The following is a 27716-nucleotide window of genomic DNA, read 5'->3' as shown; positions in this document are numbered from 1 at the left end:
CTGTTCTAGCATCACTCCTCTCCCTGCCACTCCCAGGCTCATGGTTTGGTACCCAAGCTGTTTTCTGTTCACTGGCAGCTAGCCTCAAATTCCATTCTGCCACAGGATTTAACTCTAAGTCAGGCAGTAAATGGGCTCTTTACAAATCTAGCTTAATTTAAAGAACTCTCTCCGTGAGCTGCATTTCTGGGGACATTTTTCAAGGGTGTTAGCAATGAGGCTGTGTGCGCTTGCTTGTACAACAGCAGACTGGCTGCTGTTTCTGTCACTCTGAGAGACCAACGTGAAGTCTCAAATTAACTAGCCAGTGTAAACTGCAGAAACCAAGGGAGTGATTTCACAGACTCGGGTTTTTCTTCTAATTTGTATAATTTTAGCAACTAGGATATGAGGTACACAGGCCGGAGTGTCAGTGTGGCAGAGGCAGCAGGAGGCTATTGAGTTGATCAGCTTGGGGGCAGGATGGATGTTGGAGAAGAGAGAAGATTGGAAGTCATTCATTATTACTCCATCATTCAACGTTGGTGCCTGGGGGGTTAGCTTAGTCATTGTCTTTCATTGTTACATACTGTGACACTTCATGTCCTATACATTTCTGAGCGCATCTGCTTGGGACCATTGATACCTCGCTCATAAGGTCATTTTTTTAAAGGGCTCATTTTGATAGACAAACCGTCCACGGGTCTCTGAACTATGCCAAATGGTATTTGAGTGCCACGCTCTGTGACACTAAGTAGGTGACACCCTTGTGGCAGTGTTCAAGGACCTAACAATACTCAAGTGTCTGGAGAAAGCCAGCCCACCTAACTCAGTTTGTTTTGAGGGAATGCAGTTTGCATTGTGATTAAGACCTTTCACCACCCCCAGGAAACAAGGAACCGGGGCAAAATGTGTAAAATTCCATTCTCCAGTCCCTCCTCAGATGCTAATGAGGAGTGACAGGACCAACTCAAAGGCAGCCAAGGAGCATGGTGAGAAACAAGAGGGCATGGCGAGATGAGATTAAGGGGGAAAAAGAAGAAAACCTACATGAATAACAGCAGGACTCTGGTACAGACCAACCTCTCTATATGATAGTGCAATGATCAAGCTCCATCAGAGGAAAGGAAGGAAGGAAGGAAGGAAGGAAGGAAGGAAGGAAGGAAGGAAGGAAGGAAGGAAGGAAGGAAGGAAGGAAGGAAGGAAGGAAGGAAAAAGTCATTAATGAAACAGAAGCATCTCCCTTGGCATTATGGGTACAGCCTAGTTTTTCACTGCCCAACAGTACCCACTCACTATAGGTAACCGTGTAACTCTAAATTAAATTAAAAATTCAGTTATTTAATTGCACCCCCCACAACTCAAGTGCTAGCAGCCGCACCGGGTCAGTGCCTGCCACATGGGATGGGACAGACCCAGAACACCTCTGATTACAGCAAGTTCTACTGCGCTGCACTGCTCTGGCACGTTCTGGTCTGATGGCCGACTCTGGTGTATGGTCCAGTGGGTAGCCACGTCCAGCCAAATGAAAATCTTAAAAAGCTGTGTTGGAAGGGAAAAGCGCAGAGGGGACCAGGCAGGCAGCAAGTGTCCAGCATAAGCATGAGAACCTGCTGCAGAAGCGGCCTAGGAGGAGGCAGAGAAGGGACCATCTCCTTCCCAAATCGATTGCTCCTCTCCCTCTGCCTCAGGGTTCAACTGGGAACAGTGAGTTGAGGACCGATTCCTCATATAGATTAAGTGGGAAGGGAGGACTATCCCAGCACTCAAGGCCTCAGAAGCCAGGAGCGCCAACATGATTAAATAATTGAACTGTCTCACCTTGCCCAGTCAAGCTAGATTCCAATGAGGGTAATTAATCTTCATGCTGCCTGTTATTCCCTGCCCTGTGCATACTTCTGCTGCTGTTCAAAGTCAACTTTCCCAACCTGCCTGTTTCTTCCAAGAGAAGAAAAGAGAGGAGGAAGCGAAATAGAAAGAATTCCTTATAGAAATAAGGGCATTAATAGGAAGTTCTTTTCAAACCTAGACTTTATGCTTATCCCCCCACCCAAAAAAAATATGGTGGAATTAACACTGTAATTATTTGCAACTTTATGTGCAAGTTTCAGAGAAACAAACATATTGGGGGTTTATAGTTGATCTTGAAGGCTGAATTTGAGAACTTCCCCTCCAGAAACCATCAACCGTTGTAATCCCAAGAGCCCAGAAATGACACAAAGACTGAGACGAGGACTTGTCAGGTGCCCTACCTTGCTTCAGTCCCCCCAAAAATCAGAGAACCGTTGCTTGAAAGCAAAAGCAAGATGGGGGGGGGGGTGCTATCATCACACCTGTGTTTAAATTCATTCATTCACTCAACACATTTATTGAGTGCCTTCTCCACCGTGCACTGTTCTAAGAGGTTGGGATACCTCCGTGACCAGACAGACAAAAATTCCTGCACCGGTGGAATTCACATTCCTAAAGCCAACGACTGGGTCTGTTTTTAGCCCACCCACCCACTTCTTATCAGTATGAGTCCATTTTGAAGATGCAAAAGCTTAGCATCTCCCTACTTTGCATCACTCTCCATAAAATGATGGTTTGACTCCCGTAAAAGTGTGTCTGTACAGGTACATAAAAGTAACTACGATCCCCAGGACTATCCCAGAATCACACAGATTGTGAGCCTGGTTTCACACCGGGAAGAAGGCGGGGAGCTTTCCAGCCAGCTCTACACACGTCCACCAGGCCTCCCCAAATGACCAACATTTCCAAGGTACGGCCAGCCGCCAGTCCGTCTCTTCCTGGAGGGAAGTAGATAGGAGAGTAGCTCCTTGGCAGCAAGACAAGAACAGTGAGATGAGATGGGAGAGCCAGACAAAGTGGGAGAAAGGAAAAAATAATCTCACTGCATCATCCACCACCCCTGAGAGTGTATTAATGGACCGAGAAAGTGTGCCCTGGAGAGTCTTAATACTACAATATGAAACTCTGTGCACCAAGACAAGCAACGATGGCACAGTGCAACAAAGACAGTTTGGGCTCTGTGTTGTTGGTTTTCTGGTTCTTGCTAATGTTCTGGTTTTTTAGTTTTGCTCACTTTGGGATGTGTTTTCCTTTAAAGGGCAGCCCGCCGCAGAGAGCATTTTCCAACGAAGTGCAATGCTGCCCCCGAGCGATGGGCCTCCGCAAGAGCGCCCGCAGACCTCCCGCTCCGCTCCTGGGCCCAGCTCCTCACAGTTCAGCAGAGATTTCATTTTGTTCTCTTTTCATCCTCGAAAGTGCAAATATTTCATCCTTAAAGATCCTCTGCGTGGAGACATTTTCTGACTCAGCCTAGTTCACACCACTAATCAACATAGCATTTTATCCTAAAATAGGAACTGTGTGCTGATTATAAAATAAGCGTCGGTGGTGAGCGGATTTTCTCCCCCTTTTGCTTATAAATTAAGCAGTCTCCCCAGAGAAAGCTCAGAAATCAGGCCTATTGCATATAACCTTTAGAATCCTGATTGGAATTCTCCCTGGAAAGACATTTACTGAGAACTCAAGCTCCAGGAATCAATGCCTGGGCCTGACAGACATTCAACTCCCAGACAAATGTATTTGATTTCACATCATCCTTCAATCTTTGTACCGGGAATAAACCTGAGACCCAAAGCTCTGAAAATAATGCAGGTGGTACACTGCACTATCAGGAGCCCCTTCCTGAATGCACGAAAACACGGCTGCTGGCTTGAGAAAATTATATCATGTGAAAACGTGTAAGGAGGGATTGAGTGAGAGCTCATCACACCGTGATGAGCTAAGGCCAAGCGTAGGATCTCATTTTCTGTGAGCTGGGAGCCCACCACCTGCATCCCAATAACCTGGGAGGTCGTTAACATGCAAATTTGGGGGCCCAACCCAGGGCCGAGGACCTAGAAGTTTGCATTTTACCCAGTGCCTTAGGTAATTCCAAGCGCACTACATTTTGAGAACCACTGAGTAAAATTCAAAGCAATTTTCAATTTTCACGTAGAAGATTCTCCTATTGGGGAATTCTCCAACACGACGAAGCTACAAAATAACAAAAAAATAATAATAATACCTTATGTTTACCAATTAGCACGTTGCCTTGGTTTTCTACAAAGCCAAAGGCAGCGCAAGGCGCTCTCTGGCCAGCACACAGCGGTGAGGACCAGCCCAAACCACAGACCCCACTAGGTCCCTGCCGGTGCTCTTTGCTGACTTCTTACCCCAAAGCCAGGCTTTCAAAAGGCTCCTCAGACGGTAGCATGGAACGATTCATTAAAGCAGAAAAATGCACTAAATCAGAAGATTTGACAAGCCTGGAGAGCTCTCCTCGCTCGTAGAGAAGAACCTGACCAAAATGAGCCAAAAATAAATAGAGAGAGAGAGAGAGAGAGAGAGAGAGAGAGAGAGAAGGAAACAAAGGAAAAGAAATCATGGGCACTAGCACTTCCTGATTTTTCCTCCCTTCTGACCCACACAGCTGCTCCCGGCCTGGCCTCCTGCTTCCCCATTGTTCTCTGCCTCTCTCGGTCAGCATTCTGTGGCTACCTGTCACCGGGTCCTGTCCGGGCCACAGTGAGGATGGGTGATGCTCTGGACTTGCCAGGCCAGGGCCCAGATGCCAGCATGGGCAGGCTGTCTCCACGTAGGCCACAGGGCCTGAACAGGTGCCAGGCCCGACAGGTTGTATTTCATGGTTTCCCTGTATTGCTTGACTGAGCCACGGGAGGCGACAGCAAGGGGTGCAGAGGGGTGATGGTTGTGCCTCAAGGTGTAGGCATGAAGCTTAGAGAGGGTCTTTGAGCTCTTCTGGCCACCCACTGGGCTATCACTCAGCCACCACCACCCCCTGGGTGGGGAGCCAAAGAGACCCCCCCTGTTTCTGGGCCCTGGCAAGGGGAGGGCAGCGACTGGGCTTCATCAGGCCGGGCTCTCCAGACAAACCAGGACTGAAGAGAAAGTTCCCTCGGGCCAAGACCACAGGGAGAGCAGACTGGCGTGGAAATCTAGAAATACCCCAAAGGTCAGGCTCATAGCCAAGAGCCAAATCTCCAGGGGGATGGCCTACAATCACGAGTGACCTTAAGAGAAGAGCGTCTTAGGTTATTCTGAAGAGGGACATTGTGACCACATCAGGCCAGTTTGTTCTGGGAGAGATCAAATATCACAGAGCATCCTTTAACGTAATATAGAATTTCAATACATCCCGGAAAGGAGGCTCTAAGTCACGAGCAGCGCCCAAGGATAGCAAAGAGAAGCCGGGGACAAGAATTCACCACAGAGGTTGGCTCTCGCTGTTTACGTCTGGCTGCAAAGAGAAGCAAATTGCAAATTGAAGGATAGGACAGTTTAGAAGAGTTTTTTTAATGAATCACAATAAATATACATGCACGTAAGGGTTCTCCCACAGGTAGGATGTGGATTTTCCTAAATCAGCTAATATCTTAGTCAATTGTCCTCCATTTGTGTCTGGCCCTTGCCACATCTGAAAATCCATACCACTTTATAGCTCTCCTTAATTGCTCCATGTGGGTACCTTGCATTTAAAAGTAGTTCTCTTTGCCACTTGACCTTTGAAAGGAAATCAGAAAGTAAATTTTTCATCCTACGAAAAGACTATACTTTCATACACACGAAATAAATCACAGGGTACAGTGGAACAGGAATTCAATGAGTGGGCTGCCATTTGCAAGTCATACCATATGGGACCGGAAGTAATGGTTTTAAAAAAAAAGGGGAGAGGAGTCCAAAAAAGTATTGGTTATTGCTTATTTATAAGAACTGACTGGCTGAAAAAAAAAAAAAAAAAAACTGATTGGCTGGTTTTTGCCCTTTGTTCCTGGGAGAGGCACAATAAAGCTCCCCACCCACCCCCGGCCAAAAAAATACATATATCCACATCTTTATCCATGGAATCTGAATATGCTCTCTTCTATGGTGAAAGGTACTTTGCAGATGTGATCAAGTCAAGGACCTTGGATAGGAAGATTATCACCAGATTATCTGGTGGGTCCACTGCAATCATAGGGGTCCCCCTAAGATTAAGGAGGCAGGGGGGCCCTTCAGAGGAGATGGTGGAAGCAGAAGCAGGAGTGAAGGGACCACTGGCTTTTGGAGATGGAAGGAGTTTCCATCCAAGGAATTTGGGAGGCCTCCCGCAGCTGGAAAGGCAGGGAAACAGATTCTCCTCTAGAGCCTCCAGGCAACGCAGCTCTGCTGAGACCTTGATTTTAACTCGGTGAGACCCGTTTTGGACTTCAGACCTCCAAAACGGTAAGATAATAAATTTGTGGGGTTTCCAAGCCCCTAAGGTTGTGATCATTTGTTAGAGCAGAAATCAGAAACCAGTACGGTCGCCAAGGCCTTCCTGGGAGGAATTATGATGACCATTTTCCATGTCTCAAAGACCGACAGTGGAACAGCAGGCCAACACTCAAAGCTGATGATCTTCTGGGGCATAACTAAAGCCTGCCACATGTTTTATAGCTATGGGTGTCAATCACCAGCAAAACTAAACAAGCAAAGTTGGGCATTTTATTTAATAGAAGAAATTACCAAGGATTCATCCAAGAGTACACCAGAATGATGAAAACTGCTCATGTAAACTGGTTAGGCCGCCATTTTGTTTTCTCATTTCCTCTGATCTTCCTGATGTAACAAACAGTGGGAAGTTGACACAGAAATGGGTTTCAAATGAGGGAGAGAGCCCCACGAAAATGTACTTTCTGATCTGCACATCTGCCAGATAAACCAGATCTCATTTTGTTGCTAAAACATGCATCCCAGTCATAGAGGGCCATGGGGGAATGAAGCGTGAGGGGAAGCCATCACCGAGCACACACATCGCCGTGCAGAGCAAACACAATGTCCAGGCCTGACGGGGACCCAGGGGCCTGACTTGATGTGGGAAATGAGATGGGGACCTAGGGGTGTGACTTGGTGTGGGAAACCCTGCCTTCGAGCGGGACTCATGACTATCCACTCTTTCCAGGCTAGCTCTGGAAGACTAGGCCAGGGTGTAACACCCCAGTGTGAAGGGATTGCAGGCACTTTCTCTTTCATACTCAACACTCTGGACACTCCACTGATGCACAAGCACTTCCTCTGATATTTCACAGTGGGAAATACTCTAAATGGTTTTTAAAGAATATTTTGGTCTCCCTAAACCCCACCAAAAACCTAAACTCCAGGAAGCTTTAGCTTGACAGTAAAGTTTCACTTCCCAAAGAATTTTGGTTTTGTTTTCCTATTCAAGTTTGTTTTCTTGTTTTTTAGATTAATGATATCTTGAGAGCTGGCCAGGAGGAAGAAGGGTGTTTGGAAGGGAGAAAAGGTGGAAAATGAAGAGGCAGCAAGGGACTCACTCGGGCAGTCAGACAAACAAATCATCTGTCTTCTGGGCTCAGGTCAGGAAGGAGAGGAAAGCCCTGCATCCTGTGGAGCTGCCCAGAGCCGGCCTGATGCATCATTCTCTGGCTCTGAGTGAGAGAGACAAAACCTTCATTTCTCTCTGAGCAATAAATACAGAACAGGAGCCAGTGTCCATCTCATTAAGAATAATAGAGAAAATTGCTTACAATCATCCCTAATGGGTTGCCAGTTTTCTGACAATGGACTCAGCAATTAGTTTGTCAATTTTTAACCAAATGTAAAAATAATAATCATCCCCTGAGTGAGCCTTTGATCTGCCCTACCCACCTTTCACCTGAGGCTCCTGAGACCTCGGGCACTCTCTGTTGGTCTATTGGCATTTGCCACACCCACTTTTGACCAAGGCGTGAATCCACCTCTTACAAGGTCTCTCAGGAATATCCCATGGAAAATCCTGGCCATTCACCCTTTCCTATCCTGGTCTCCCTAAACCTTAAAAAAAAAAGAAGAAAAGAAGAAGAAAAATATCCCCTACCTTGGTTACAATCTGGGCTAAATTGGATTTTTAAAATATTTGACCTCTGGCCTCCTTATATTAAATTAATGTCCTGGTTAAGAAGCTGTGGCTGCCAAGGAAATATCTTCACTTTGCTTCCCAGTCCTCTATCATGGGAAGACAGTGCAGCCCTGTCTAATTAACCCCGGTAGGGAGGTGACAACAAACCCAGACAAGACCTCCTTCCAGGCTGTGCCTGGAAGTCACAGGGAGGAAGTAGCCAGAGAAGGAGGTGGCCCCCAAATGTCCACCTCAAGCAAATGGCCTGGTGGTAACGTACTAAACTGGTGGCGAGGACCTATGTGAAAGGACTGGCTGATTCTATTCATGAAATTTCTAGCAAATATCTTCAATGCCCTTGTATTGTTTTTTCTCTCCTGAGAAAGAATAATGCCAAACCCTATTACCATCTCTCCTCTGAGCACTTGAGAGGAAAATACTCCCTCGATTCAAAGTCCAGTAACCACGTTCTTAATATTTGCTCCACAGTTGCTGCGTTCTTCCCAAGTTTTGAGATGTTTCACGGGCGCCCTCTTCACCTCCACACAGGAATAGACCGACAGCAAGCTAAGGCCATAGAGAGGGTCTTCTGGCCAAGGACACAGGGTGAACCAGCAAATTCCAGGGCAGATCTCTCCTCCTGAAGGTTGCCTGTGAACTTATCCCCTTTGACAGAAAAGGGCACGATGGGCAGGGAGGGAAGTCCACTGGTACGACAATCCCTGTTGCCACCACGCAGCCCTTCCCAACGTCTCCTGTCCTCGTGCAGGTGTCCCCTGGATACAATGAACTACTGAGATCTCATTTTGCACTGTGCTGGGAGCTATGATGAGTGCCACACAGACATTATTCAGGAACCTTCTCTGACCCCTCGGTAAAAACCACTGACATAATTATTACATTGCATCCTTCATGGCTCATAATGCAGTTTGAATTATATGCTTCTTCACTTATTTGTCTCTCTTTCCTCGGAGTTCCTGGAAGGCAAAGACTAGGACCATTTCATCCTAACACCTAGCATAGGGATCAGCATATAATAACCCATAACGATCGAAATGAGTCGATTATAGTCTTATAACAACGGTGGAAGCCAGGTGTGATGATCCCTATCTTACAAGTAAGAAGCCTGAGTCTCAGAGTGCTATAGTGACTTTCCCAAGGTCACAGAGCTAAGTAACTGTGGAGGCCAGGATGCAACCCCGGGCTTCTTAAACCATAACCTTCCCCATCGCTGGACCATCTTCTTCAACACAGTACATCCCTCCTCCTTCCATCGGCCAACGCCAGCCCTCCTACTCTATTAAAAGAAACTCAAGGTCCACCTCCTCCTTGAAGTTTTTGCCCATTAATTCTCCACAATCGCTGACCTTTCCAGGGGACTCTCTTATTTACTTACAAAATAGCTTACGTCTGGGCTATTTATCTACCTGAATTATATAATGATTAGAACAGAAAGAAAGCCAGAGGGAGGGAGGTCAGGAAGAGAAAATGAAGGGAAATGGATTTCCGAACCAAAGAAGGTATTTGTCCAGCACAGACTTGAGAGAGATAAAGAGCCCTGAGGAGGGAAAGGAAAGCAGCCCAGAAGCAGAGAGTGCATCCTGCCTGTGGGGAGGAAGGAGCTGGGACACTCGGAGACTCGCATTTACACTGGTGGGCTGGGTGGGTGGAGTGGGGGTGCTCAATCTGCTTGGTTCTGCTGCTGTCCAGCATGGAGTTGCCATGGGTGGGCCTACAGAGATGCCACCCTGGATACCGGGCACGGGGATGGGGAAACATTCTTGGCTTAAGGGGAGAGTTTTCCCTAAACTACACCACACCAGGACACTCAACGAAGGTTCCGCACACTTTGGCTATTGGGAGCATCCCCATCCCTCAGGACTTCAAACCTAGGAAGAGCCTGGGGTGGGGGTGACAAAGGCAGAAGACCATGAAGTCAAGAGAGCAGAAACCCTATCCATACTCAGCACACCTGTAACATTTAGGGCAGGGTTTTGCCCTATCACTGCTAGGCTCTTGTGTTTTCCCTGTGAAACCCTGCTGACCGCCTGACCGTCAGCCCTCTAGCAGAGGACTCCTACTATGTTCAAAAACGGACAAAGCTGGGTTTTTTGTTGTTGAGGTTTTTTTGTTTTGTGTTTTGTCTCCCTGGCTCCTGCATCTCAAGATGGCATGACTGCTTTTTTTTCACATCTCTTCACTCCACCCCATATGAGGCACGTAGCTACCCCAGGAGCAAGCAGAGAAAAGTAGGACTTAAGATGCAAAGTGGAAAATAGCTCTCTGGCTCTTCATCACCGTCATTACGGTGTAGCAAGATTCCAGATGCATCTGCACACGCTGTTCAGTCCAATCACGACATAAGGGAACCCAGAATCATTTACGGGTTGAATGCCCCCATTGCTACCTAAATGGAGGCGGGCTCACTCTTGGCCCACATTATGCAGGACAAAAGAGATAGATATAAAGAATCACCTATTTATCAGTTCTTTATTCTATTACAGGTAGGGACAGAAAACTGACACCCACAAGGACCCTTTGCAGCAAGGGATTATCTATCACACCATAGAAATACATAAAAGACAAATTATCCCTGAGATCATCGTGCCTCCATTGACCTGTTCAAGGTTTAAAGGAAGCTGCAATTAGATGCCACGGTCACAGATCCTCTGGCAGCTTAGAGCACCAGCATTTACTTTAATCCTGCAGAAATGAACCGGCATGAATTCTGTGGGCATGTACTCCGGCTCCGTCTCAATTCTGTGGGTCTGATTCAGATTTGTGGAAGTTGAGTAATTTGCCTTTGTTAACAAGATCTTTCTCAGCTTCTGCAGTGTTTACCATATGAGATCTAATTTGAGCTTAAAATACTCATGAAAATTAACTGCATTACTTTTAAAAATGCAATTGGGCAGAGATGGGGAGGGGAAGCGATGTCACATGCCACAAACTTACCACGTTTGCACATTTGCCGGAGAGCTCTCTCCCAGCTGCTGGCGACCAGCGCTCACAGACGCTGCTGCTCCAGCCCTTCGGTCTGACCCGACTCTCCAACAGGGGGACGAGCTGAGAAATCTGCTTTACTGCTTTTTGAAAAGCAGTAAATTGGGCACTGAGGGGGGCACTTGACAGGATGAGCAGTGGGCGTTATTCTATGTGTTGGCAAACTGAATACCACTAAAAAATAAATTTATAAAAAAAAGAGAGAGAGAGAAATTGGAAATCTATTTGGGATGGGAGCATGGGGGGTTTACTTGTGTTAGCACTTATAAAACACAAAAGACCCCTGATACAAAGCTTCTGGAGCACAATAGAAATAGCTGAGATGTGCGTGATTATCATACTTTTTCTGTATAATAGTTTTCCATGCGCCAGGCACTGTTCTGAGCACTTTACTTGCATCACCCCCAACCAACCTGATAAGGAGGTTGTAGCATAAGCAGAGAGTAACCTTCCCAAGCGACAGGACAACGGCAGATCCAGAATCCAAATCCTGTTCGCTGACCTTCAACCCCTCACCCATCACTCTGATATGCTGCTTGCTTGAAACCTCTTTTTAAGAAAAAAATATGAAAAAAGAAAAAAATGTTTTAGAAAAGATCCATTAGATCATGACAACCACATCCCCTGAACATAAACAATACTTAAAGTACCTTTAGTTTATGAGCTTAATAAAAGCCAGTCAGTTAAATTTAAGCCTACGATGCAAAAAAAATAAAGAATAAAAATAAAAATAAATGGATCAGTCCAAACAGACTCAAAAATATGGGTGTGGATTTAAAAAAATAAAAAATAAAAAATAAAAAATAAAAAAAAACCTTTTTCAGAGCACAGGGATTTAGTGTAGGGCTTCCAGGAAAGGTCAGCTGGCTGTCCCCAAAGAGTCCAGATCCTTCCAGCCCGAGGCCCGATTTCGCCACTACACCAAGAGTGGACCCAAGTCCATCTCAGACGTAGAGGAAGAATAACAATGATTCATAAAACCAGAATCCCAAAGCATTAATTTCCGACAAAAATTAGATGTGCCATGTGAACCATAGTGGAAACTCATCTACCTAATTCTCCCCTTAGGCGGCCCTGCAGGGGAAGTCAGCCCATAATCAGAGGGAGTTGGTGAACATGAAATCAGAATATATGCTCTCAGATGCAGGTTTAACAGCATCTCCCGGTGGCAGCTTATCAACGAATCTGGCTCCACAAAAGGGACGGCCTTGTGAATCAGACCAGATTTCAACTGGTCGAGTCTTCCCCTTCCTTAGACAAGACTTTGAGGCGGGGAGATTTCTGTGACCCACTTTGCTCTCTACCTGGGACTGAGTGATCCTCCTCCTCACTGACAAATCCTATCAGTTCTAACCAAATCCTTGCTCTCCTGGACATCAGTCTGTCTTTATTAAGTGGTGTTCATATATCTGTACTCTGGCCTCCTAGGGGTTGACTTCTGAGGGTGTCCCGGGTGAGGTTCTTTGGGAAGCCAACTTTGAGAAAAAAACGTACATTAAGGGGTGCCCTTGGGGTCATATCCCCGATAGAGGGGCGGGGAAGGAGAGCACGGGTGGGCAGAGGGAGACACTGGGCAACAAGGGAGTCCCAATAAAGACCCCAGGCAGCCCCACAGGGAGCACTGAAGCTGGGATGACCCCGCAGAGTAGTGAGCAGTTGGGGAGAGGCGGTTTAAGCCTTTGTAGTCCTATTCCCATCAGTCAATGGCTGTGGACTACCTTGGGAAGGGGGTGGGGTGGCTCTCTCCAGCTGAAGCAATCTCCAGGGCAAGCTAGAAACGGAGAGCTGTCTATCAGCAGCACCTACAAAGTTTGGGAATAAATCCTTTGGTCCTGAAGGGGAAAATGGGCAACACATTGTAGCAGCCCCCCAGGAAGGAGAATCCTAATTTCCTGGAGAAAGCCACACTCAATCCCAACCCAACTGAAAAACTGAGGTGGTAATGGCGAGAAGGGCGAACCAGGTTTCAAGCCCATCCAGCCTAAAAAGGATGGGAAGACTAGGAATGCCTCCCTCCAGCCAGGGCTGCTCTGTGGCTTCCAGATAATTCCAGGTCCAGCCTCTCCTCCTATTCCCCCTCTACCCTCCAGCCATCTGACCTCCTCCGTGTCTCTGAGGACCAGGCTCTCCTTCACCACACACCACCATCCTCTGCCTCACCTGATTCCTACTCCCTCTCAGGGCCTGGCTCAAGCCCAAACCCCTCCCCAGGATGGATGACGTCTGACGTCCTCCAGCTGGCCAGTCCATTAGCGTCTCTCACTTCTCCTGCTGGGTAATTCCTCTCTTCATTTTTTTTAAGGATTTTATTTATTTATTCATGAGAGATACAGAAAGAGAGAGGAAAAGAAAGAGAGGCAGGGACATAGGCAGAGGGAGAAGCAGGCTCCCTGCAAGAATGTTCTACCGAGGACTCTCCCCAGTGCTTGCCACGGAATTTGGGAAACTAATAGGCACTCAACAGACACTCAATAAGTGAGTGAATGAATGAGTAAAGGTGTAAATGAACAGATTCCAGCACTTCAAGTCAGCCCACAAGGCCTCCAGCCTTGAGACGGCTCTAAAAATGATCCCACTTCCAGAGACAACATCCCCCCAAAACCTGGGTTGGGCGCCCCAGCAAAATGCTCCAGCAGCACCTTCCCCTGCCGCAGCACTGAATATGTCACCTTGTAATTGCCCGCTCAGGGGTCTTTTTTTGTCCCCACCACATTGTAACATCCGTAAATGCAGACCCATTTCTACCTCATTCCTTGTTTTAACTCCAGCACCTAACACAGGCCGGGCCTGTGTGTGTAGGTACGCCACAAATATCTCTTGAATAAACCAAAAAGGAGGATGTGCATCTATTTAAGGAGAGTTCAGTGAAATATTTTCAAATTTACATTGGTATTAAGGTGAAATAGGGTGGTGTTTAACCAGCTTCCAATAAAGCTGTAAGCAGAAAAGCAAGGATTTGGGGGCCTTCTCTGAGGAACACAGAAGCCCTGCGAATCCTGCTGCCGGGCCAGAAGGCCCCTCCCTTCCACGTGGGGTGTGCTAAGCAGAACAACACATTTGGTACACGTCAGCAAAGATTATATTTATAGTTACACTGTACCAGGGACTCACGGAGAGCCCAGCAAGATGCTGAGCATGGTACAGAGACAGTGTTATGTCAACAAATATCCATAAAGACACCGTGGTGCCGGAGTTACAACCCCCATTGTTGAGCTGGTGAAGTCAAGGCTGACAGAGATTCGGCACCTGCCCCAGGTTACCAAGCTGGTTAGAGGCAGAACAAGAAGAGAAAGAACAGGTGTGCCTGGCTTCAAAGCCTGGGCTCATCTTGAGCAAGATGGTAAGTTCCCTCTTGCGCGTGACACAGCGTCTCCAAATAAGTGAATTCAGTACCACATTGAATATGAGCCCAAAGATAACCCTGGAATGGGTATTATTTTATACTCCTTAACTGTCTTGGTGCTATCCCAACTTCTATCCAGTTACACCCACAAGAAAGGCAGAGCCTATTATGGTATCTCAAGGATTGGATAAAGCAGCCATTTGGAAATCTGGACTGTGGCCTGGTCACCTATTCTATCCCAAGCGATTTCGCTTCCCACAGCTATTCAGCCAAGGCCCACAGGCCGAGTGCTTTGCTTTTTCTTCATGTACCCAAGGCAACCTATTCACACTGAAAGTGTGCATTTAAAATGCATATCTGGCCAAGCTGGGAGGCAGGAGAAGTGGAAGGGCTGGCCTTGCCCCCTTTGCAAGCACTGCTTGGAACAATGACCTGGGTCAGGGCTATGTTTTCATTTTGCCGTGCTACACCTCGGGGGGAAAGGGGGGCTGGTATAGGAGATCTAAAAATTAATGGATTAAAACATTTTTCTTATTTTTTATTTATATGCTTCCATGGTAACAGAGCCATCAACCAACAAGTGTGTCATTCTCTCCTGCAAATAAATGGTTCTCAAGGCGGAGAATGATAATAACACATTTATCCACTTTGATAAGTAACATATCTTGGGAGCTTCCAATGAAATCCCTACTTTTGTTCCATTTCTATTCTTCTTCAAAGACTTGTCCAAGAAGCAAAGTTTGGGGTAAACGAAAAAGAAGTCTAGGAAAGCTTTCAACGTCATGAAAACATAGGTCACAAATCTAGAAGGTTTTTCCCCCGAACCAAAGAAAATCCTAAGAATATTTTTTTCTCATTCTAAATTTCCCAATGCCTTGTTTCTTTTTTTTTTATTTTTTTTTTTTAATTTATTTGTGATAGTCACAGAGAGAGAGAGAGAGGCAGAGACACAGGCAGAGGGAGAAGCAGGCTCCATGCACCGGGAGCCTGATGTGGGATTCGATCCCGGGTCTCCAGGATCGTGCCCTGGGCCAAAGGCAGGCGCCAAACCGCTGCGCCACCCAGGGATCCCCAATGCCTTGTTTCTAAACCATTCTTAAACATATCTACCGACTGGATCAATTCTATAAACTGGTCAGCCCTGAAGGCCCCTGGCCAGACACTAAAAATAGCCCTTATAACTTCTCCTGGAATCCCTTCTCCCTGCCCTTTCCATGGCAGGCACTGAATGCCGCCTCCAATCTACATTCTTGGGTTCCCCTCTGGAAACAAGTCTTTTCATTTCTCCAGCGGTCCTGGAAGCCACAGGGTAGCAAAACATTGCCCTGTTTCCCCAGCCCTGGGCATTCATACCCAGAGAGGACAAGGAGCTCTTCTCCTGCAGATCTGACCTCCACATCTTTGAAACAGGGAGGGCGCCATTTATTTAGGCTTCACTTTAATCATCTGGGCAACTCTCCATTCTTCTTCCCAGTCACTGAGTGCATTTAGCACCGTGATATTATATTATACAAGAGTATGTGTGGAGCCAACTTCTTTGACCACCCTTCCTAGGCATTGTCCTGATCCGTCCCTAACCAGCGACGACACTGAAAAGAATTGCTACTCCTTTCAAATAATACTACTGCCAGATTTCTCCTAAGACAAAACTTTTTTATGTACTTACACTCTCTCTTTTATTCTGTCCTTTATAATTAAAAAGAAAGATGAGGAAAGAGAGAGAGAAACTAAACATGTAATACAGAATGTCCACAAAGTCTACAAAGATGGTAAGTTCCCTCTTCCGCGTGACGCAGCGTCTCCAAATAAGTGAATTCAGTACAACACTGAAGGTGAGCCCATATTCAATATGTGGCCCAGCCCCCAAGATGGAAAACCCTTCTTCCTTGAATCTTCCTGAAGGCCGGAAGACCCGCACACTTCTCAACATGCACTTCATCCGAGTGGGTTGTGGAGAGATGTTTAGAAGTGCTCCAGCTGGTTCACCTGGGCTGCTCTGCAGAAGTGATGGGGTAAGGACAAGTGGACCTACCTACATTCAGCGGGAGGACGCTCCTTCGGGAAGGTCTGCCTGCCAGTAGAGACAGCCTGGGCACCAGAGCGGTAGCTACCTCCAACTACCAGAAACCCTGTTTCCTAATCTCACTGTCACCTCTGGAACCTAAGATAAAGTATTCAAGACCAGGCCCCCAACGCTGGAAAATGAGATGTGGAGAAGAACTGAGCATGGTAGCGTCTAAAAATTCCACAGGTGCTTCTGCTGTGCAGCCGGATTTGGCACCTGTGGGTGTCAGGATGAGATCCCAAATGGAAGGCACACCTGAGAGGACCTTCACTTCCCAACGCACCTTCCAGATACTCCAAGTCATCATTAGAGATGAGCAAAAGCAGTGGAATAATAAAACAGGATTCATTCTTTTTGTATTAATTTCCTCTTCCTGCTGTAACAAATCACAACAAATTTAGTAGCTTGAAACAATGCAAATTTGTTATCTTATTGTTCAGGAGGTCAAAAGTCCAAAATGGGCCTCATGGAACTAAAGTCCAGGGGTTGGCAAAGCTGTGTCCTTTCCAGAGGCTCAAAGGGAAAATCTGATCCTTGCCTTCTTCAGCTTCTAGAGGCTTCCTGTCTGTGTGCTTTGGCTGGTGGTCCCCAGTCAGCAAGCACGTCACTCCAACTTTGGCTTCTCTGATTCTGACTCTCCGGCCTTTCTCTTTTACTTAAAAGGACCCTTGTGTAGGGGAGCCTGGGTGGCTCAGCCGGTTAAGCGTCTGCCTTTGGCTCAGGTCATGATCCCAGGGTCCTGGGATTGAGCCCCACATTTAGATCTGCTCAGTGGGGAGCCTGCTTCTCCCTCTCACTGCCACTCTGTCAGTTTGTGCATGCTCTCAATCTCTCTCTCTCTTTCTGCCGAATAAATAAATAAAATCTTAAAAAAAAAAAGGACCCTCATGATTACATTGGGCCCACCAGGATAGTCTCCTCCATCTGATAATCTTTAATTTAATCACATCTGCAAAGCCCCTTTGCCATGTAAAGTAACATATCCACTGGTTCTAGGGATTAGACAAGGACATGTTGGGGAGAAAGATGGTAGTATTCTTCTGTTTATCACACTTTTCTTCTGGAAATATTGGGGTAGTCCAATTAAAGTGGAGAGTAGGTGTCTGCCAAGAGGATTCTCTCATTACCAAGGTGTCAAAAACATTCTCGGCCTTAGTAGTCTATGTTCGTTCTGCTTGCTACTTATTTCCACTCCTGCATTTCCTGATTAATGAGTCTCTCCTATTTTATCTCTCCTTGTCTTTGGAGATACGTAGCTCTACATAGGACACAATGCTCATTCCAAAAGGAGACAAGGATACTGCCTTTGGCACGCACAAAAGAAAAATAATTTTAGAGCGTAAGTTTACAAACTTTGTACAAAATAAACTTAGGAAACTCAATAGCCAAATATCGTCAATCAGCATTCCTGGCACGCTGCTCATTAAATGCTATGCAAGTCAAGCAGGTCTTTATCGTTGTTGAAATAGCAAATGTGCACATTTTGTGTGATTTGAAATATTTGTAATAGAACTGCTACTACATATATAAGCATAGCACTGGTCCTCACATTCCAATTCTTCTTCGGTGGTGAGGCAAAGCATCGTACCCAGCAGTACAGCTCTGGGGAGTTTTGCCCATGATAATAGAGTATTTTGGAGGCTAAGAAGGGAGAAGGGGGAAAGCAATTATAAAACTGAGGGAGGCAGGATATGGGGCTCTATTTGCTAAGAGAAAAGCAGCTGGAAATACACTGTGGTTGTTAGAGAAAATAAGAGTTTCTTGGAAATTAAATTCAGGGAAGATGAAATTGAAAGCAAGAGGAAATGAAAATTCTCTTTGATTTAAAGAAGGCTCATTTAAGAAAGAGTAAAGTGATGGTAAACATTTTCAGATGCTTCTGTGTGTTTCTTGTTTGTGAGTGGCCAGTTCTTCCTTGTTTTTCTCTTGTAGCTTTCATCTTTTTTATTGATTCGTAAGCACTCTTTGTGTATTAGGTCTATTAACCTCTTTTCCGAAATACGTGTTACAAGTAGATTTCCTATCTGTCAGTCTTGTTCATGATAGGAATTTTTTTCTATGCAGAAGTTTCAAATTTGTAATCAGTCAAATTTATCAGTGTTTTCCCGCATGCTTTGTGAATTTATTATTAAGCTCAGAAAAGCCTCTATACACAAAGATTATTAAAATATCACCCACTAATAATCAAAAAATGCAAATAAAATTAGATTAGATTTCTACCTATCAGATTCATTCATTTCCTTAACAAATATTTGTCAGATGTCCATTATGTAACAAGCATTGTACTAAGAGCTGGGGATCCAGAGATAAAGAAAACAGGGAAAAAATTCTTCCATTGTGACATTTACCTTCTATTGGGTCCAGATAAGCAATAAACAGGATGACTAAGTAAACTACATAATATACTAGAGAAATGCTATGAAATAAAATAAAGCTAGAAAAGCGAATAAGGGATGCTGGAGGGTGGGACAGGAAGCATTTTAAATAGAACGATCAGTGATTCAGGCAGAGCTTTGAGCCAGTGTAAGTCATGGTGTCCTTCAGGAACAGCAAGCAAGCCAACGTGACCAGAGGGGTTGGAAAGCAGGGTAAGTGTGGAAATAGGTGGGAAGAGGGCAATGTCACCTAGGTCTTACGAGCTACTGCAAGAATTCAGAATTACCTCACAAATTATTGGAATCACTCTGGCTTCCACATTGAGACTAGACTCCCCTGGAAGCAGAACAACAATGGTAGCAGACAATTCCAATAATCCAGTTGAGAGATGACAGTGACTTGGGCCATGTGGTAGCAAGGGATTAGATGTAATTGATGTCTGAAAAATGAGTCAAAACAGCATCAGGTTTTTGACTGAAGCAACTAGAATGATGGAGTAGCCATTAACAGTGATGGGAAGGCTGCAGGTGAAACAAATTTGGGGATTTTGAGAGATTGAGGGGTTCAGTTCCAAGATACCTACTAAGAATCTCAATAGAGATGTCAAATAGTCAGCTGGATCTATAAGGTAAGTTCCAAAGATCTCTTGCACCTGCAGACATGTACTTGGAAGCCATAAGCATCTAGGTAGAATTTAAGGCCATGCAACTAAGTGAGGCCACCAGGACATGAGCAAAGATTAAGAATATTGACAATACCAAATATCGACAGGTACCCAAGAAAATGCACATTCCCATATGCCCTAAATCAGAATAAAATCTATGAGCACCATATATCAAGATTTAAACCTATATACTTCTGACTCAGTAATTCCATTTCTAGGAATTTGCCTTAAAGAAAGAACCAAACAGGGACATCTAGGCGGGGCAGTTGGTTCAGGGTCTGACTCTTGGTTTCAGCTCAAGCCATGCTCTCAGGGTCGTGAGATTGAGCCCCACACGGAGCCCTGTATCTGGCTCTGCACTCACCGTGGAGTCGGCTTCAGATTCTCTCTCTCCCTCTTCCTCTTCCCCGCCCCTTACTCTCTCATGAAATGCAATGCAAGTCACTAGCTCTCCCCCACTCTCTCAAACAAATAAATCTTAAAAAAAAAAAAAGGAACCAAAAGGTGAATAAAAATAAAGATGTTCATATTATTAATTACTACTTAAAAAGCCAGAAACAACCTAAATGTCCTACAAAAGGGAATTAATTTTTATGATCCACATACAATTAGTACTCTATGGCCATTTAAATTTATAGTACACTGTATAAAGACATATATTCACCTATATCCATAGTTTACTAAATACTTTAGCAATATAGTATAATAGAGATGTGCATGGGTTTTTGTTTTTTGTTTTTGTTTTTTTTCTTTCTTTACAGTTTAGGCTACACCCTAGAAGGAGACAATTGTTCTAATCAGGAATCCATACCCCAGCATGGTCAGCTAGGCTTTTATCGGAAAGGCCACTCCAGAGGCTATTACTAAAAGCCCTCCTGTAATCCACATCTCTAATCAACAAAAAAACTTTAGTTAATTAGCATACTGAATTTCAGAAATGGGTTTTCATAGGGGAAATTAATGGGTTGTTAATGAGCATAATGGATATTAGAAATGGGCAATCATTGGTGAAATTTGTAGAATTCAAGAAATGTGAGTTGGCTAAAAGGTTTTAGAGACGTCCCTCCCCTCGCATGAGCAGAGTAAAAAATATCTAGAGAGGCCCGAGAGCTGTATTTTCAGAGGTGTCCCCTGAGTCTTGATCCTTAAACAGTCCTATATCCACCCATCAGTTTAAAGCTTTCTGGTTGCCTATTGCTGACCTTAAGGATAAGAGAACATTGTCTAGAGAATTCAGTAGGGTTTCAAGTGAACTCTTCATTGAAGTTAGAGTTGGAGCCTCTAAAAGGAGAAACTACCTTAAGAGGATTTCAGGGGATTTATAGAATAGATTAGATGTACTGTGTTGTTTTGCTCTTGCCTGGTAATGATTGTTTATTCACCGAAGTCCTGCATATGTGCTAGAACTAGCCAAGATCACTCTCAGAGGCAAACTGAGAGCGGGATTGTGAGGAGTAGCTAACACTCACCCAGCTCACTTTTCACATGGCTATTCTGGTTTTTTGTTGTTGTTGTTGTTTGTTTGTTTGTTTGTTTGTTTGTTTTACCCGGAAGAACCCACAGTTTGCTGGTGACTTAGGCAGGCAGCTGGGGGATTGGGGGGGGACAACCCAGAAAAGGATGTGAGACAGATACCATCTTCGCCAAGTAGCACAGGACCGGGATCAGAAAGGGCTGATCCTGGGTTGCCTTTTTATAATCAGGCAAAAAGAAAAAGCTCAACATTGCCTGGTAAAAAGTGAAGTGAAAAACAGAACATGCCAAGAAAAGGAGATGGGTGAGAAACATCCAGGGAATTCCATCAACTTAAACAGTCAGCTGACAATGAATATTTTAGCCTTATTCCTGCCTTCACTACACCCCTCTTTTTTTTTTTTCACTAGTAGTATTTTGGACCCAACTTACCTACAAAATGACTTCTTTTTATTTTATTTTATTTATTTATTCATGAGAGGCACAGATAGAGAGAGAGGCAGAGACACAGGCAGAAGGAGAAGCGGCCCCATGCAGGGAGCCCGATGTGGGACTTGATCCCGGGTCTCCAGGATCAGGCCCTGGGCTGAAGGCAGCACTAAACCCCTGAGCCACCCAGGCTGCCCTACAAAATGTCTTCTACTTGCTTTTTCCTCTCCCAGGATCTAGTCTCATGTCCTACTGACCAAATACATCTGGACAGGTCCCAAGCTTCTCATGTTTACCCCATCCAGCTCTCCTCTCATCCCCTCCAGGCAGTCAGCAGTATTTATGAATTTATTTCTTATCATCTGTTTTAAATGGCATGATGTTATTCTTGATTATTGAAATCACTAACATTTTCCATTGATTCCTGCTTCCTGCCTTTTCTCCTTCGTGTCTCTTCCTTTCCCTTCATAAAGTAACCCCTGATTTATTTCCCCAGGCTCCCTTGCCCCCTACCCTCTCTCTTCCTTCATCGCTCTCTGCTTACTCCTCTTCTCAAGCAGTCCCAGGTGCCCAAAGAGAATAATGGTTAAGCAGCAGCGTGGGGAGGAGCTGCCCCGAGAGAATTTCATGGAGTGATCCACGACCCCAACATTACAGAAAGGGCCAGGTTTATAACCCACACTCAAAACCGTGCCCTTAGTGAAGACTGGAAAAAGTAATAATCGAATGAGAAAAGTTTTCCAAGGGCCTATTCCCTGGCTTTATGAAGGCAAAATAGAAACCGACACAGGAGGGAAGTCTAAACCCCAAAACCCAAGAACCCAAGCCTCAGAGAACTCTCATACGAATGTTGAGAAACACCATTTCCTCTTCAAACAGCACTTTTTTTTTTTTTTTTTTCTTAATGCTCTTTGATTTTAAACTTGCCAATCCCTGTCTGGATGAACATGTGTTAAGACACAATTATTCCCCTTTGAAAATCTCCACTGTCCTACAAACCAGCAGGAAAAGAGAGTTTGCTGGCAGGGGGTGGGCAACAAGACATGAGATGCCTTGACCCTTTTAACTGCTTTAAGTGGCTGGCTATTTCCTTTCTGTGCATCTTTCTTCCCCACCCCACCCCCTGCCGCTATGACTGTTGTTTCTGCTTTGCAAGGACATGTCATCTTACTTACACTCTCTCTCCCCCTTCTTAATTGGCCTGCAGTAAAAATACAAATTGCACCACTGTACTTTATGATTAGCCATTTGATGCACCAAAAATGCCTCGTAAGTACTGCCTAGAGGATATTAATCAGACCTGCTGACTCTTCTAAGCACCCACTTGTATAGCTTGACCCTCAGATGAAGCCAGGGGATCGTAATCGTGCCCCCTCCCATGGGTGCATTTAGCTAGTCACTGCCTCTGCATGAGCAAAGGCACAACCAAAAGTTGTGTGGTGTTTCCCTTAGATTTGGTGAGAGCCTATCCGTCCTGCGGGAGGTGAGTACACAGCCCGAACCTCTCCTTCTGTCCATTAGCTTTAATGCCTGTTGTACTTTATGGACATGAAAAGTCTGTCTCATTTTTTCCCTCTCTCCAGGTAATAGAGCATGGAACGAATGTCTGAATCCTGAAATGGCAGCTAAGCTTAGTAATCTCCTTTAAAGTTTCATGGCTTGGCAAAGACAGCGTCCTCTCTTAGAAGTAAAATCCAGGAAAATTGTGGTCCCCAAGAGGCCAGTGGAGAAGTGCATTTCCAGCGAGACAAGCATCAGGATCTTGGCTCCTGGGTCAGGGTCTGCTCCGCTGCTCCCACTCTGTGCTTACAGTTGTGTGTCTCATTGCAGAGAGCTTCTGGAAGATCTCAGTTGTGTTAGAAGGATGATCCAGGTTTATTGTGAGATTTCGATTTGACAAAGCTTGATTCTTCGTGTGAATCTCACCACCAGCCCTCTTGTATCAGATATTTTGGCATTCGGATCACTGTGCGTAACTCCGAAACGTCAAAAAGGAGGAAACCTATACCTCTGTGATGCAAACCATGTACCAAAAACACTTCCTTATTTATTACTGGGCCAATCGGTCGAGGTCTACAGCTCAGTGCAGAAAATGGTGGGATTTCAATCTCATGTTTAACTTACTTTAATGCATCATTTATAATTTTGTAGAAGCTGGTTTCTTCACCTCAGACCATTTCTTTAATATCTCTATTTTCCGTATAAACTTTCATGAGTTCCAAGGTCTTGTGGCCATAATGATTTTTTTTAAGAGAGCATTTCAGATCCAAAGGGAGATTTCAATGCATTCCAGCAATAATTATCAGATAGTTAGAGGGACTCCCAACATAGCTCTTGCTTCCTGCTGCTATGGTGGTTTCTGTTCCTATGGCAGAAGCACACGTATCACTTATATACGTCTAACTCCTCCGTATTGGAGATTCTTCTATCACAGGTCAATCAGTGATAAGTGCAACATACTTGAGGTTTTGTGTTCTGTTCCCTACTGGAAAATCCCCTCCTCTCAGGCAATGAGCCCACAGAGCAAAGGTCTGGGAGCAGAAGTCAGGAAACCCCAACATTCAAACCCACAGAGAAAAGAAGGATCATTGAGCAAGAATAAAGGAAAGGGGGGAAAATAAGAAAATGGCATCACAGAACCAAAGAAAGACTCAACGAGGACAAGATTCCATGAGTAAGACATGCCATGGGACCAGGAAAAGAATAAGGGAAACACCACAGAAAACAGGGAGGATACTGATCAAGGCCGAGCATCAAACAATTTAGTTGGTAAACCACTTGAGGGCAGACACCATGACTATTATTTCCCTTATAACTATCCTAACACCTCGAAGTGTTAGATGGGATTTCAATAGATAGATGTAGATAGATACACAGATAGATACTATATGTAATGAGCATTAAGTAGTTTCCAAGTACACTTTCGTATATTTTTCTGTCTGAAACACAGGAAGTTGTGATCAAAATGTGGCTCAGACAAAGAAGAGCCACTGGAGGTAAATAGGAGCCTTGGCAAAATGTTGCGTTGGTGATATTTGCCCAGGAGACTGTGTGGAACAGAGAGAAGCTGAGTGGATGGGAAATTAAGGAACTAAAATTCGCACTCTGACTCTTCAATGACTCCCCTCTGACCGTAAGCTAACCCTTAACCCCTCTGAGCCTCGGTCTCTACCAGAGTAAAATTAGGGGACTGAACTCTGTGATGCTGTTTCCAACTACAAACTGCTGTGTATGGCATCCTTTCTGCTGTCCCACCTCAAGTTGTATCCTTTACCCATTCGGGCAAGGATTTTTCCCTGGCTGTTAAGTCCTCCTAGGCCCTTTGTGCTGTCTTCCCGCTGCACCTAATCTTCACACATAAGCCCCTCCTTCCGGAAATGCCCGCTTGCTCCTAACTACTATTCTTGCAGTGTGGCTGGTCTCAGCTGAGTGTTATAAGGAAAGTAAAAGTCTGTTGGATTGACTCTCTTTTCACTCAGGAAATTAGGTTAGTGTGCAGTGTGTCTCCCATTTGGTGGAGACGTATTCCCTACCCCCTACTCTGACCTTTATGGACCACATCAGCAGAATGGGACCCATTCCCTGTCTGGCCAATGGGAAGTCCTAACAGGAAATCAGGGGAAGGCAGAAAGGAAAACGAGGTCAGGGTACTACCTCCCTGGCTGCTTCTCTGGTAGGTTTCCTGGAGATGACCGACAGCTTCATTGAAGGTCATGTTCAAGGAAACTCTTTCTTCCTATGGGCTTTAATAACTGGTGGGCAACCTCTCCTCCCTTGCACCCTTTAATTCCCAGGCGTGGTAACAGCTCAATTGTTGCAACTCCAGTCTCCTTTCTTCCTCCTATCCTTTCTGGTTTCCACGAACCATCCTTTTTATAAATAAATCTCCTTAGATTTTTCTTGAACTACCTTAATTTGACTGTTTCAGCTGTTTCCTGTTAAGACCTTGATATGTATAGATTGGTAGAACTGGGTTTTGGGGGTGGAGGAAGGAATGTTTTAAAACCAGCTCATTCGGGTAAATTCATCTCTAGTTAGTAAAATGAGGCCCAAAGTTGTGTTTTGTGGTTTTAAGATCAAAGTTCATTCTTGGTCTCTGGTCTATCTGTGGACCAGCCTGGTGTCCTCCACCCTCCTACAACTTCTGAAAGATTGCGAGCCTTGGTCTCTAGCAATCCAAACCTCGAACAAACTTTACTTACCAGAATTAACAACACATCTGAAGTCTAACACGAATTCAGGAATAATTTACCCAAATTGTATGATTCCCCCAAAATACATGCCCTGGAAACACAATGTGTATTGTTTGCTCTACCTCTTTTGAATTAGGGATTTTAGTTGGCCTTCAAGAGTGGACACTTATTTACCATTCCCAAGAAGCTTCGGTAACAACGTGAGCATCCGACAGTGTTACTGAACCCCAAGAATTCCCCCAAGAGGAATGGCCAGACTGAACAAGGAAGGGCATGCAGCCAGGTGGATTTTGCCATGCTTAGAATAAAATACGTCCTAAGTCCAACGGCAGTGGCCTTCAAGGAAGTTCCACCCCCACACTTGACATGTCGTTTTATATTGTGTGTTACAGGGGATTTTTTTTTTCTTGACCTGATTTTATAATCACTTTGCTTAGCAAGCACCATATTTGGAAGTCTGGAGGTTTCTATTCCACAGCAGCTCCTGAAAATAGAGATGTTCTTCTTATTCAGATACAGCAAGTGTCTAATTCTTCCCTCTAAATAGCCTAGGTTAATTGCCTCTCTTAATATCCTACAGCAGCAAATTCTACAGCCTAATTCAATGTTACACTAGAAAAATAAAATTCCCTTTGTGTGAAATTGGACCTCTAAGTTAAACCGGGGGTGGGGGGCGGGTAGGAAATGGGTCACAGTTTACCTGTTGCCCCAAATACACATTATCTTGGTTAACAATCTCCGGGGAAAACGTAAATACATCTCACTCTCCATGAAGCCAATCCAACGTGGTTGTATCATCAAGCAAAAGCTGGCTCAGTTGAGCATATACAGAGAATCTTGTATCTCCGTGTATAAATCACATCTCTTCCGTGTGACAAGTCATGTCCAGGCAAAGCTTATTATCAATTCAGTCTAAAATCTAGAGAAGGAAGAGGGGGGAAAATAACAACAGCTTTATGGAGCTATACCCAGGAAATGATTTGAACTCATCCCAATTTTAAAGTTCCATCCTATATGGCAGGCAGCGAAAACCCCATTCCGGAGGGGGGGCGCTGCCCTTACAGGGAAGGTGTGGCAAAGCCATCTGCTGCTTTATAGTGATGGTTTTCAGCCTTGTTTTTCTGGTCCAGCTATGAAATTGCACTAATCACAGAAACAGACTGTTTGGCCAGGAAGCAGTGTATGCCGGATACAAGCGAATCTAAGCCCGCATGTATTGAGGCTGCAAGCTTAGTTTGCAATTTATGTGCGAGCGGTTTTGTATTTATTGATCTGGACCGAGTGCAGGTCCTATAGGGGAAATATGACAGATTTCATCTGTCTGACAGCCAAGTCTAATTGTATTTTCAGTCTGAAATGACCAAAGACAAAAGTGCACATGTCGAGAGTCTTCACTCTGGTGCCATATGGAGTATTCGATTCAAAGCTCTGGTCACTGTAAGTGTTCATTTTAATAACTCTATGCAGAGTGCATCCTGAACAGCTCAAGCAAAAGAGGCGAGAGTTTTTAATTCAAACCTGAATTAATAGACCATCTGATTCAGCCTGGATGTGGGTGGGCCCATCTTAAAGGTGCCCTTGATAGACATGATGGGGGGGGGGCTGGATTTTAAAGTCGTGTCATATATTATTGATTCATCTGGACCATGAAACTTCCGAGGCAGAAGTCAAATACTTCCCTCAATGGTTGTCACAAAATTATAACCAATACTCCTGGGAAGGTGTGGCATCTTCAAAATCAGAAGCTTCTTCAATAACCATACTTTCTAGTTGGGAAGACCAGTTGTGCCTGTGAGATTAGTGAGCCATGATTTTTCTGATGGTGTCTCCCTCTGCCTCTGTTTCTCTCTCTCTCTCTCTCTCTCTCTCTCTTTCCCTCTCCCTCCCCCTCTCCCCCACCCTCTCTCTCTCTTTCCCTCTCTCTCCCTCTCTCTCCTACCCTCTCTTTTTTTCCATCTCTCTCCCACTCTCTCTCTCTCTTTCCCTCTCTCTCCCTCTCTCCCCCACCCTCTCTCTCTCTTTCTTTCCTTCTCTCTCTCTCTCTCTCTCTCTCTCTCACACACACACATACACACACACACACACACACACACACACACACACACACACGGTGGTTGACCATCACCAAATATCAGACACCACATTAGCCGCCATTATATAACTAAAGAGCCAGTCCCCAAGGAAACAGACTTCTAGAAAAAGTGCTACTAATACCCAGCGATCCAGAGGCTGGGTTCCAACAAAGAGTCATTCAGGATTCTGAA

At 45.0% G+C, this 27716-nt stretch overlaps 1 long non-coding RNA gene across 1 annotated transcript; it reads right to left on the bottom strand.

Annotated features, from left to right (window-relative positions):
* Positions 1–5370: 5370 nt before the first annotated feature.
* LOC111091097 lies at positions 5371–26369 on the bottom strand. The gene is made up of 6 exons (XR_005373894.1): positions 26153–26369; positions 11323–11458; positions 10862–11083; positions 7344–7457; positions 6535–6627; positions 5371–5550 (listed from the first exon to the last, which is right to left on the bottom strand). It is a non-coding gene; the product is annotated as an uncharacterized LOC111091097 (long non-coding RNA).
* Between the last annotated feature and the right edge of the window lie 1347 nt (positions 26370–27716).

The sequence above is a fragment of the Canis lupus genome, chromosome 19 (assembly GCF_011100685.1).
Source record: "Canis lupus familiaris isolate Mischka breed German Shepherd chromosome 19, alternate assembly UU_Cfam_GSD_1.0, whole genome shotgun sequence".
Classification (NCBI taxonomy): domain Eukaryota; kingdom Metazoa; phylum Chordata; class Mammalia; order Carnivora; family Canidae; genus Canis; species Canis lupus.
The sequence above is the reverse complement of the archived record's forward strand: the minus strand, read 5'-3'. Positions and strand labels throughout refer to the sequence as shown.